The sequence below is a fragment of the Quercus robur genome, chromosome 6 (assembly GCF_932294415.1).
Source record: "Quercus robur chromosome 6, dhQueRobu3.1, whole genome shotgun sequence".
In the NCBI taxonomy this organism is placed as follows: Eukaryota; Viridiplantae; Streptophyta; class Magnoliopsida; order Fagales; family Fagaceae; genus Quercus; species Quercus robur.
This window is the reverse complement of record NC_065539.1, coordinates 4,873,802-4,887,682: the sequence shown is the minus strand read 5'-3', so window position 1 is coordinate 4,887,682 and position 13,881 is coordinate 4,873,802.

Sequence of the window (13,881 nt, the reverse complement as noted above, 5' to 3'; positions counted from 1 at the left end):
CATCACACACACACACACATATATATATATATATATATATTTATTTATTTGAACTTTTGTAATCCTTGAATGATTTCTCATGGGTGGAAGTGTTGATATGCTAGCTTTTTAGTTATCATCAAAAACACAATCCCACCAAAAAATAAAAGGCTTGGTCCAAAGGAACTCTCTAAACAAAGTGTTTTCAAAAGGCTTTTATTAAATTGTTTTACAAAATACTTCTCAAAAAGCTTCCTAAAGCTTTGCTTTAAAATTTGCTATCAAAAAGGTTGTTCAAGTTGATTTCTAAATATAGCTCTAAATTTTTTTTCTAAAACTAAATCATTTGATAGATGTATTTTCTAAATGAAGTCTCAAGAGCCCTAAAATTTGGATTTCTTCAAAAATACTTTAAAAAGCCATGAAATTTGGCCATGACAAGAATTTTTACTACAAAAATCCATGGAAATGTATTCTTAAAAAAAAAAAAAACCCATTTTCAAAAATGCTATAGATTTAATCTTGAAAATGATTGTTTAAAGTAAATAAAACAAGTGGGTTTTAGTTAGCTCAACTGGTAAAGTCTTTAATGGTTGAATAAGAGATTTGAGGTTTAATCTCCGCATACACCAAAAACTGATTGGTGTCTCGGTCTAATGATAACTAGTAGACGTCATAAGTTGAAACTAAAAAAAAATAATAATAAAGAAAATGAAACATTACCCAAAAAAGAAGAAGAAAGTAAATGAAACATTAACTTTCCAATTGCTCACTATTGTGATTGAGAATTAAATGCAACATATGACCAAAAACCACGCAAACAGTACTAAAGAAAAGCTAAGGTGTTGTTTGGTTATTAATATCAATTTTTTTTTTTGTTTGCCTGCTAAGAAAATGTGAGAATGTATTCATTAATGATTACAAAGTTTCTATTGTTGAGGGGGGAGAGGCCTCTGTCCAGTGGCTAGTTCTATTGGACACATTAAGATGCGAACACGTGTTCAGTTTTGAACATGTGTCTTGATGCCCAACCCTGTTTAGGGAGTTGAGTGAGAACAAAGTAACAAGTTGAATCAATGAAAATTAACGCTTCTATTGGCTTTAATTGAGTTATGTATTAATTTCTTTAAAACAATACCTTTCGGAAAATATTTACTCCAATCTTACTATTTCACTTTATGTTCCACTTCCACCAATCACCTCTTTGTTTTGTAAAATATAGTTAGAATTTCGCTTGCTGCTGGCAGGACTAGAAAAGTAGTTAGAATTCTCTGCTGGCAAGGCTAGAATCTCAGTTCTAGAGATTCCATAATATGTCCTGGTTAATATATATATATATACAACTAAGACTAGATTATCTCGATTCAACTACAAAAACCTTACCTCTCCACTTGTCGGTTCTTTGAACAGTTCAGGTTTCAAAACCAACAGAAGTGTTAATTTTCCAAGATTAAGAAATACCATAAAACACCTATTTTTCCCCTTAGTTCCCAATAAAGCATTCCTAAATTTTGGTAAATTGGGGGAATCAAATCACTTAAGGGTAAAATAAATGAATCTAGGTTCAGCCTATTTTGTATTGAGTTTGTTCAGGAACAATTTTTTTTTTTGGGCTTAGGTTGTTTATTAAACAAGCCTAAAACTAAAACTCAAATTTGGCTTGTTTACAAATAAACAAACATGATTTAGCTTTTGTATTAACAAATATGAACGAGCATTAATGAGCCTAAAACACATACATGTTTGAATTCTAGCTTGTCAAAAAGTCTAAAGTTTGAGCTTGGCTTAGATTTATTAGTCAAGCTGAGCTTGAGTTCAATATCAAGGTTTTGAGTTTCAGATCCAACGCAAGAATTATCATACTCATATGAAGCTTATTACCATGCTCATAAATGAGCCTAGGCTCAACTTATTTTGTATCAAGCCCAAATGTTCACGAGCCTGTTCATGAACATTTTTTTTTTTCTTTTTGAGCTCAACTCATTTATTAAACTAGCTTATAATTAAGGCTCAAACTTAGTTTGTGTATAAATAAATAAACATGGACGGGTTTTTTTTATATTAAGTTAAGCCTAAGCTGTTTATGAATGACTTGGTTCATTTACAACCCTACTTTCTTCCACGACTTATTGAAGTGGTTGACTGCGACTGGTAGAAAAAAAGTGGTGAGTTTATGTAAAAGTGACTTTTTATCACTTACACTTAACCACTTCCTCAAGTTGTGGGAAAAGTTATAGTCTTAGATTTATTGAAAGAATGGCTATATGAACACCTTTTGTTCATTTGCTGTGACATCATCATTGTGGCAAAGATCTGGTAGGCAGAAAATTGGAAAAGAAGAAAAGTGGGAGGTGGTGAAGAAAACAAGAGAGTGAAAGAGATAAAATCTTAAATTTTCTTTAAAAAAACAAGAAGCTTTTTGGGATTAAAAATTGTAAAATGAGACAAAACAATGTTGTTAGAGAGGGGTTAACAACTTTTGATAAGATTGGACATAATGATGACATTGAAAACAAATATAAACTAGCCAACTTGGTATACCTTGGGAACGAGGTGGAGTCAGAAGTGATGGGCTTGCGATCTGCTTGTGGCAATTGCATTAAGGCCCCTATATGTAAAAAGGCCTAGCTACTAATCAATAAGCAATAAGGATGTATCATTGCTTGTAAGAGTATTAATTAAACATCTATTAGTTAATACATAAAAATTTTTTTTTTAAAAAATAAAAATGCTAAAATTACTACAACTTTTATCAATCACCTAATAAATTATTGGCAATGAATATGATTGGACCTCCTAATAAATATTTTTATTTTTTTGTGATTGATGAAACATATCACTCATAAAAAAGAAAAGTGCTACGTTCATAACATTTTCACAACACTTTTACAATAAATTATAGGTGGTAAGTTGTTATTAGTTTTAATTTAAACTTACCACTAAAATCACTTTTTTTTTTTTTTTTACCAATATCAACTTATAACAACTTGTCACTTATAATTTATTGTGAAAGTGTTGTAAAAATATTGTAAACATAGTATTTCTCTATAAAAAAAAACCAATGGTAGTTTCCAAAAAAAAAAAAAAAAAATGTATAACCAATGGTTGGTTTTCTCTATGTGGGGAGTTCTAGAGCATAGAACTTATATCGTCTTCCACACATAGAAGCTAGAAAATCACTTACCCTCTCTTTCTCTCTACAACAAAACAAACGGAAATAAACAGATAAAAACAAAAAAAATCTCAAACCTTATTTTGAGATTTAAAGCATTAAAAGTAATTTTTTAAAGCTTCTTCTTTATAGTTGTGTTGGACCTTCTTCTCCGTCCCTTTTAGAGTCGGGTTAAAAAAAAAAACCCTCTCTCACTTACTTTGCTAGTTTTTATAGGTGAAAACTAGCTTTACTTTGTGTTTATTTTATATACCCTTAGTAGTGGTAGGAGACAAAGATAGAAATCAGTGTTTTATCACACTGATTTCTTTCTGTCTCCTACCACTACCAAGGGTATATAAATTTGCTACTTTTGTTTAGTTTAGCTTTAAGTTTTTACACGGTCCAGATTTATTTTAATTATAATTAGTTTGGGGGTGGTGTAGCTTGGGTTTTATGAAAGGAAAAAAATTATAATATAGGTGGTCAGTGGTCACGCTTTTTATTAGATAGAACTTCGCTTTTTATTTTATTTTATTGATAGTAGTATAGGTGTTGCTTTATTGATATATTATATACTAGTTGTTAACAAATTAAAAAAAAATTGTAAAAAAAAATCATATATATATAATTACTAGTTAATAAATATAACATTTTAAAAAATGTTAAGTAAATTAACTATATTATCAATTTAAAAAGAGATGTCAGATCATTCATTAGTAGTTTTGCATCTAAACAAGCAATTATATAAAAATTATTATTATCTAATTAATATTTAAATAGATTGAGAGTGTCATGATTTGCCCCAGCCCCATGGAAACCTGATAATAATCCAAAAATGCAATTTTCCTTAGTAGAATCTAGAATGTAGAAGGTGACTTCTCTTGACTTTCGTTTCTGGAGTTCAATAGGGACACCTGAGCTCGTGTCCTGTCCACATATTGCTGGTCCTTTTTTTTTTTTTTTTTTTTTTCAGACAACTTCATCATTGCAAGATAATGAAACCTCTTATACAATTCCTATCCTTTTTCTAATCTATATTTTCTTTTAATAATTGTAATGTGTTAACACAACATGTTTATACACACATAAAATGTAAACACTAACATGAAATATTAAGTTTTTTTTTTTTTTTTTTTTTTTTTTTTTTTCAATCAGTGTTGAAATGATGTTCTTTCTCAAAAAAAAAAAAAAAGTGTTGAAATAATGTTTGTGCAACCTCTTCAGCATATGTATAATTATGATGAGGTAATGGTAATAAATTGACCTCTAACAAAGCATATAATGGGTACTAACAACTTGCTGAATCACTTCAGAAGTCTAGAGATGGTGCATTCAACCCAATAACCCAACTCAACTGAACCTAAATCGATATCTTATGCTTATTTTTCATGGGTTGATGGATTGGGTTGGGTAGGGTTGTAAAATTCTTTTAAGCTCGGGTTAGGTTGGGTTTGGGTACGTAAAATTTCGAATCCATGTAACCTAACTCAACCCACAATCCACGCTATTAATAGTAAAAAAAAAAAAAAAGTGCATTTCAAATTTTTAGTTTGATTTATCCTGGATTTTGATTTTGATTAAATTTTTAATTTGAATTATTTTGAGATTTCTAGTCTTAGTTTTGATAAAATATAAATATTACGCTCATTTGTATACATTGTAATATTTTATTGAATAATGGGCTTAAATAGTTGAATAAAAATCCTTTTTTTTTATTATTTTTAATTAAACTTGATGATATGGACACAAATTAGGTTGGGTTGGGTTGGATATTTATCAACCCGAAAAAGTTGAAAAATATCTCAAACTCTACCCACGCACACCCCTACTTAGGGGAAAATTATTTTATACATTATTTGCAAGCAATCAATGCCTCACAATTCGTGTGGAGCACACATCCATCGATCTCACATGTTGTGAGACATTGGTTGCATGCAACAATTATGCAATATACTTCTCATCCATAGGAACCCTGCATGTCCATGTTCAGGGAAGCTTGTGCGCATGCTCCAAGTACACGCACCCTATTCCTATTCTAGTGGCAAAAAGGACCCTCAAAACCTTGTAATCTTGCTGCATACCATCTTGGCTCTGATACCACTTGTTGAAGAAAGAACACCTCAAGATACTTTGCAATTGAGTAATTAGTATAGCATATATGGACACCACATATTTAACCCAAAAGCTTAAGTCAATGAGTTTAAAAGCTAATAACAAGTGATAAATGATCCTAAAAACTTTGAGTCCTATTAACAGGTGCCCTTAGGAAAATTTAGATACCATTTTCATGGGAAATATAAAAATGTGTCAAAAAAGTCAATTATTTTTCACTTTTCCCATAAAAAGTTTCTAAAAATATTTCATAATCAAGGACATCTGTTAACTTTCTCAATAACTTTTTTCATGCAAGTTTCGCAACCTACACAAAAAAAATTCACAAATTTTTTTTTTTTTCATGTGCCCACATTTTCAACTCATTTGGATCCCACCATAAACATTGTGGGGGTACAAGAATTTGAATAAAGTATTTGCATCATGTGTCATACCCATGGCTGATGAGGCCACCATCATGCTGAGGAGGTCACACGCTTAGACAATAAAGCCACGTTAGCGGCAGGTTATCAAGGGAGGTCATACTGTAGAGAAAGAGTTTCGGGAAGGGGGTTAGTCTTGACATGACTGAAGGGATAGTACCTGCCACCACATTTAATGCATCCCACCAAACCTCCTGGTTGTATTTATGTGGAGAAGACTCCTAAATAGTGCTGCCTTGGCTGTCCCAACTCACAAGGGGCTTGGGAAGGTGTTTGATGGGACATGCACTCAAGTAGTAGCCTATATGATCAACAAATGGAGGACCAAGATCATCTAAAGGGAGCTATATAGAGTAAGAGACCCTCTACAAGAGTTGAAATTGTATCCAAGTCCAAAAGAACTAAATTCAAGAATCATTCTCTTCGGACTTTGCCGAGGAAGGATTTCCTTACTTTAAACTTGTCTTTCTTTGCTGTCTTAATATCCCTGATCCATTATGCGCGTTGCCTGATTCATTGAGGCCTAGTTTTTAAGCCCACTCTCTACAAATTCATTGTGTGGGACTTTTTGGGTCTTAACCCATTCATCATTTGGGCTTAGGAGCCAAAAACCTGCCCTTACAATTGGCGTTGTTTATGGGGAGGCTTGAGCTTCAGTAAGGCGAGTGTCCCACCATGGTAGGATTAGGGCAATATCGGGAGGAGTCCATTGGTTCCTAATGTCAACCTTGAGCGAAGGAAGGATTGCGAAGTTAGTGTGCACACCACGTATACTAGTAGGAGCCAAACCCAAGGTGGGAGTTACATCTCTCATGAGGAAAATACCAGAAGCATGCAGTTGGAGATTGATTGTCTTAGCAGGAAGCTACAAGGACTCCTTCAAACTCTGACCCCTCCTCTGATGATGATGGAGATGGTAGCTACAGGCCCAGGTCTAGGACTCCCCTCAATGAGTCTTTTTCATATGATGAAGATTGTCATTACAAGTGTAGGAGTAAGAATCCATCTCGCAAAGGTACGGGCAATGATGCTATGAGCAAGGCTCTTAACCGAATCTCTAAATCACCGTTTACGCATAGATTCGAATGGGGAAAGCTTCCTTGGTGGTTCATTTAGCCAGCATTCACCATGTATAATGGTAGAACAAACCCTGTGGAGCACGTCAGCCACTTCAATCAGAGAATGACTGTCCACTCTAGGAATGACGCTTTGATGTGTAAAGTGTTCCCATCCAGTTTGGGGCCAATGGCGATGAGATGGTTCGACGGTTTGAAAGAACATTTTATTAGCTCCTTTAAGGAGCTTACTAGGGCCTTTGGGGCTCGTTTTGTAACTTCCAGTGGAGTTCCTCGGCCCTTGGATTCCCTGCTGTTTATGACCATGTGGGAGGGGAAGACCTTGAAGACGAATTCCAACAGGTATTGGGAGATATTCAATGAGATAGAGGGGGACTTTGATAATGTGGCTATAAGGACTTTCAAGGTTGGCTTACCTGTCGAGCATGATTTGAGAAAGTCTCTGACCAGGAAACCAGTTAGGAGTGTGCGTCAGCTCAAGGACCGTATTGATGAGTATAAACGGGTCGAGGAGGACCAGCAACAGGGAAAAGGGAAAGTCAAAGTGGTCCCTCAGGATAGAAGAGATTTCAGGTCGGATAGGTACAACAACAAACGACCTCAGATAGATTTTACGGGGCACTCTTGATCTACTACTACTTAGGCAGTTAGCACCATGTTTCGAGAACTAGTACACCAAATTCTGGAGAAAATTAAGAATGAGCCATACTTTCAATGGCTAAACAAGATGGGAGGAGACCCCACAAAGCGCAACCAGAGCCTTCACTTGGAGCAGTTGGTCAAAATTGGAAAGTTGAAGCAATTCCTGTGTCAGCCCAGCGGGCAGGGTGGTCAAGCAGGGTCGGAAGCTTATAGAGATGTTTCTACAAGACCACCTTTAGGTACAATTAATGTTATTCTTGTTGCTCCAGGAAGGACTGGTTCTCGGCCAATCAGGGTGTTGTTTATAGCTCAACCATTTATTGAAGACTCGCCCCCTGATTCGAAGAGGAGTAGAGTAGGGGTTCGACCAGCTCTGAGCTTTTCCGATGAGGATAAAGTTGGGACCTTGCAGCCACACAATGATGCCCTAGTAGTTACTCTCAGGATAGGAGGGTATGATGTGGAGAGGGTGCTGGTAAACCAGGGCAACAGCGCAAAGATCATGTATCCTGATCTATTTAGGGGACTAAAGCTGAGACCCGAGGACCTAACCTGTTATGGCTCCCCTTTGATAGGATTTGATGGGAAGATTGTGTTTCTGAGGGGCCAGATTAGGCTGCCTATTCAGGCAAGGTCAGAAGTCGTGGAAGTGAATTTCATCATAGTAGATGCCTACTCCCCTTTACTGTTATTGTGGCAAGACCTTGGCTTCACGCCATGGGAGCTGTGTCTTCCACCCTTCACTTGAAAGTGAAGTACTTATTAGGGGATCGGATCAAGGAGCTAGTGGGAAGCCAGTCTATGGCTAGGCAGTGCTTGGTGGCTGCAATTAGACATCAAGTTGGAGGTGAATCCTTGGTTTCCGCTGAGCAGGACTTATAGCAATCAAAGTTTCCAGTGCTGTTTACAGAGGCCATGGCAGAAGGGGCTAAGTGCGAGCAACTGGAATAAGTTGTTATTGGCAATGATGAGGAAAAATTCTTCCAGGTTGGAGCTTAGTTGCCTCATCGGGAGAAGGAAGAACTGGTAGGTTTTCTCAAAAAAAATATTGATGTATTTTCATGGAGCGCTTATGAGGCCCCTGGGGTGGATCCAGACTTCATTTGTCACCATTTAAATGTCAATCCATCTGTCGTCCTCAAGAAGCAACCACCTTGGCGCTCATCTAAAGAACATTCTGATGCTGTCAAGGAAGAAGTGCTCAAACTTAAGCGGGCTGAGGCCACAAAGGAGGTGTTTTACCTTGAGTGGTTGGCCAACATGGTGGTGGTGAAGAATTATCCTCAAGAAAATTTCATCAATAAATTTAAAAAATATCCTCAATAAAGCAATTCTCAAAAGATCTCCAAATAATAATCTTCCAACATCAAATAAAAATAAACTAAATCCTTTAAATCTAAAGGACTACACAAATGGTAATCTTAAACATAAAAGTTCAAATCTTATTCCATTGATTTCCTAAACTTCACTCATGCACACATCCTAGCGGAAGCCCAAACATATGCTACTCTTCTTGATCAAAATCTGAAAGGAGAAAGAGGGGGGGGATGAGTTGACAACTCAATAAGTAATCAAAATCCGAATAAGTTCTATCCAACAATAGATCTGTAAAGTAATAAGATGTAATATGAATCTTCAAAAGTTATAACATGCTATGGGTTTTCAAAAATAGCTAAAGAAGTTTCATAATCTTAAAATAATACTTTGCAAATAGATCACATACTTTAATCTTACAATTAAACCATAGATGGTTTAGAAAGTAGTTAGTTTTCCATATATCAAAAGCTATAACTTACAATAGGTTCCAAAAATACATAAGCAATTTTAATGACTCAAAATAGTTAATATTCAAATGTAATTCATATTCTTAACAATCTTATAACTAAGGTCACGCTATATCCTCGTGACTGGGTATCAAAGTATCAATGAATAACCTCCATTGGTTTGGGTATCAGAATACCAATGAATAACCCCCATTAACTGGGTATTAGAGTAACAATGAATAACCCCCATTGGCTTGGGTATCAGAATCAATTCATAGTCAAATTGTCTATAATCATATATATGAAATTATAGTTTCTAACAAAAATATATTTTATTCAAATACATATATATATATATATATAATCATATATTCAATATTCAAATATATTTGTGATATTTCTATATTCTTACTTTAAATCAATATAGCTAAAAAAAAAAAAAAAAATCTTATATTCAGTAATCAGATATATTTGTGATAATTCTTTACTTGAAATCAGTAATACAATAGAAATAAATTGTAACAACTGTAAATAATTTTCAGTAGTTAAAATATGTAAAGATAAAACTAATTAGGATAAGGTTACTTACCTTAGCTAGCTCACTACAAAGAACTTCTCTCTAACACTTTCTCTAAAATCCTTAGATCTCACCTAACAATTTATAAGCACAATTTACTCTATAATCCAATAATTCAAGAAAGACTTATAACGGTACCCAACTAGAAAAAGACTATTAAAAATATCTCATAATTGTTTGCTTATCTCACACCAAAATTCCACCTAGTCATAATATTTTTCTTTATATATATATATATATTCTGCCACCATTTATGCCTTAAAAGATAAGGCTATAGCACCTAGAAGTAGTACTATGTCACACTAGACAAGGACGTGTGCTACACTTTACAACTTTCTTCTTCTTCATTTCATTTTTTTTAACCCCAATTCCATCAATTCGGGCTTCTTAAACAACCAAACTGTGCAGAAAGTTAACCCTTAGACCCATCGTGCCTAAAATTTACAACTTCTAGCTACGCTTATCACAACGAAGCGTGTATATATATATTTTAAAAATATGTTGAACACAGAAAAATTTGTAGGTAGTAGCGTCCAATTGACCGAAATATAAATCTAAACTTTTCTTTGTTTGCATCATTAAAACTCTTGAATAAATAAATAGTTTTACTACTGGTCAAAATACCCACATAAATAAAATACTCTAATTCTAAATAAAGTTTAGATTTGACAAGAAGAGATTTTTAGGCTCTTACCTCAAATGTACAGTCAAATCTTCTCTACTTCAGTATTTTTGGTAGTCTTCTCTCTCAAAACATTTGTTAGTAAATGCTGACTTAAAATTAGACTATATAAACTAGGGTTTCAACCTTATTTTCTAAAAATCCCCTTAATAATACTAATTATAAAAGTTGACCCAATAAACAAGAAAAGTGGGAAATGGCAGGTGTGTGTAGACTTCACAGATTTAAATAAGGCTTGCCTAAAGGATCATTTCCTCTTGCCTCAGATAGATCAGCTGGTGGATGCAATCGCGGGCCATCCCCAGATGAGTTTTTTGAATGCTTTCCAGGGATATCACCATATACCATTGGCTCTAGGTGATTAGGAGAAGACTTCTTTCATTACGTCCACAGGGAATTATCATTACAAAGTGATGCCCTTTGGGCTGAAGAATGCGGGGTCTACTTATTAGAGAATGATGATCAGGATGTTCAAACCACAACTAGGCAAAAATATTAAGGTCTACATAGACGATATGGTGGTAAAGAGTAAGGTGGAGTCCGAGCACATAAATGATCTCGGAGATATTTTCGAGATATTGAGGAGACACAAATTACATCTCAACGCTGCTAAGTGTTCTTTTAGGGTAGGCTCAGGCAAGTTTTTGGGTTATATGGTTACCCACGGCGGAATTGAAGTCGACCCAAATCAGATTAGAGCAATCAATGACCTGTGGCCTTTTCGGAATCCCAAAGAGGTTCAGAAGTTGATAAGAATGACTGCCGCTTTGAATCAATTCATTTCTCAATCAGCAGACAGGTGTAGGCCCTTCTTCTAGTTGTTGCATAAGTGGAAGGGATTCGAATGGAAGGAGGAGTGTTCCTTGGCCTTCCAACAACTGAAGGAATATCTTTCTTGGCCACCTATTATGTCCAAACCCGAGGAGGATGAGGTTTTGTTTGCTTACATTGTTGTAGCCTCACATGTTGTGAGTCTGGTATTGGTGCGGGATGATAATAGGGTGCAGAGACTAATTTATAATGTGAGTAAATCATTACATGAGGCAGAGGTTTGTTAGGAGTCTTAATTAGGAGGATTGCTAAATGTAATGACCATTGCTATTTTAATTGGTTAAGTGCTTGGCTGCCTGCTAAGGTACCTAATTAGCTAAAATAGCAAAGGTGAGTATGTAGGAACTACAATAAGGCTATAGGGATGCTTGTACCCGAATCAGGTGTGAAGGTTAGTGAAGTTAGTTGTGACAGCTAGGACAACTGGAGTGTGAGTTAGTTACACAGCTGTAAGCACAGCCATGTGCAGTCACTTACCAAAGAGAATTGGGGTATAAGGATGAGAGGATGTAACCATAAGAGGCATCAATACAGTAAAGCTCAATATTCTTTCTGTTATTCTATTTCTCTTTCTGTTACTCTGTTCTTCTTCTCCATTCTTTCATTCATCCCAGGAGGCTTAGCTAACCTCGAAATCTAGCTATTATCACCTCATCAATTCAGCACTTAAAAATTGGTATCAGAGCAGAGATTCTGTGACTAATGGCTGAGACACGATCAACAGCTGCCATGGCAGCCACTAATGAAGCTATTTCTTCTCTTCGAGCTACTTCTGATCATCATGGCAAAAGCATCCAGGAAATGCAAAAGATTCAGGAGATTCATACCAGAACAATGAATGAGATGAACCAACATCTTATTTCAATTCTTCAGAAGTTAAACACGGATGACAATAAATCACAGGAACCTTAATCTACAATTCCTAATTCTTCAACAATGACCCTTGGCAAACCTGTTAGGCTTGATTTTCCTCACTTCTCAGGTGATGATCCTACTAGCTGGGTTTATTAAGCTAATCAGTATTTTGCCTATTACCAAACTCCAGCTATGGAGAAACTTTTGGTGGCTTCCTTTCACATGGACCAAGAAGCTCTGGTGTGGTACCAGGACGTAGAGGATGCTGGAATTTTCTGTAATTGGGAGGGTATGGTACAAGCCTTGTATGTCAGATTTGGATCAACACCATATGATGATCCAATGGAGGCCCTTACCAGGTTGAAACAGACTTCATCAGTAGCTGTTTACAAAGCTAAATTTGAGGCCTTATCAAATCGAATCAAAGGCTTATCATCAACACACAAGAAGAGTTGCTTCTTAAGTGGTTTGAGAGATGAGATCCGTTTGCCTGTGAGAATGTTAAATCCACCATCATTGAATGCAGCCTTTGGTTTGGCTAAGATTCAAGAGGAGTATTGGAGCAGTTGCAAAAGGAGTTCTAGAATCCAACAAGAATCGGGTAAGCCATCTATTTTGGGTCCTCCTAGAGTCAACACATTTTTAGAGGCCAAGTCTAGAATTCCAATTAAAAGAATCTCTCCTGCTCAAATGGAAGATAGGAAAAAGAAAGGATTATGTTATAATTGTGATGATAAATGGAGTCCTGGTCATAAATGTAAAAGTGCCAAGATATTTTTGCTTGAGGGAATTGATTTGGGACTTGATCCACAGTCGGGTGTCAAGATTACTGAGTTGGAAGAAGACCTGGGAAGTTCAAGGGCTGAGAAAGAAGACACTAATGCCAATCCTGAGGAGGTTGAGATAACCTTATATGCTTTAATTGGCAACCCCACGCCTGGTACTATGAGGATTAGGGGTAAAATCAATGGAGTAAGTATGGTAGTGTTGCTTGACACAGGCAGCACCCACAACTTCATTGATGCAGCCTTAGTCCCTGGACTGAAATTAGCAGTTGACCAATCACAGACACTGGAGGTCAAGGTAGCCAATGGTGCCTTGATCAGGACTAAGGGATTTTGTGATCAAGTACCAGTCTGCTTGCAGGGAAGGGAGTTTTTTATTCAATTCCATGTGTTACCACTTGGAGGCTGTGATGTGGTGCTAGGAACACAATGGCTAACTACATTGGGGGATATTCAATGGAATTTCCAATTCTTAACTATGGAATTCTGTCATCAAGGGCACAACATCAAGCTGCAAGGATTGAAGCAAACTGATTCACATCTCATTTATGGTGATCAATTTCTTAAAACCCCAATCAAAAAGGGTTTGTTGGTTCATATTTCAAACACTTCATCACTGGAGAAACAGGCTGCATTACCTGTGGCAGTAACTGATCTACTGCAAGATTTTTCTCATGTTTTTGATACTCCAGTAGGTCTGCCTCCTCTCAGGGGTCATGAACACCATATTACCCTTAAAGATGGAGTTCAACCAGTCTGCCAGAGGCCATACAGGTATCCTTTTTATCAAAAGAATGAGATAGAAAAAATAGTTAAGGAATTGTTGAATGCTGGTTCTATAAGGAATAGTTGCAGCCCCTTTTCATCTCCTGTTTTGTTGGTGAGGAAGGCAGATGGTTCTTGGCGTATGTGCATTGATTATAGACAGCTTAACTTGAATACCATTAAGGATAAGTTTCCAATACCTGTTATTGATGAATTGCTTGATGAGCTGAATGGTGCT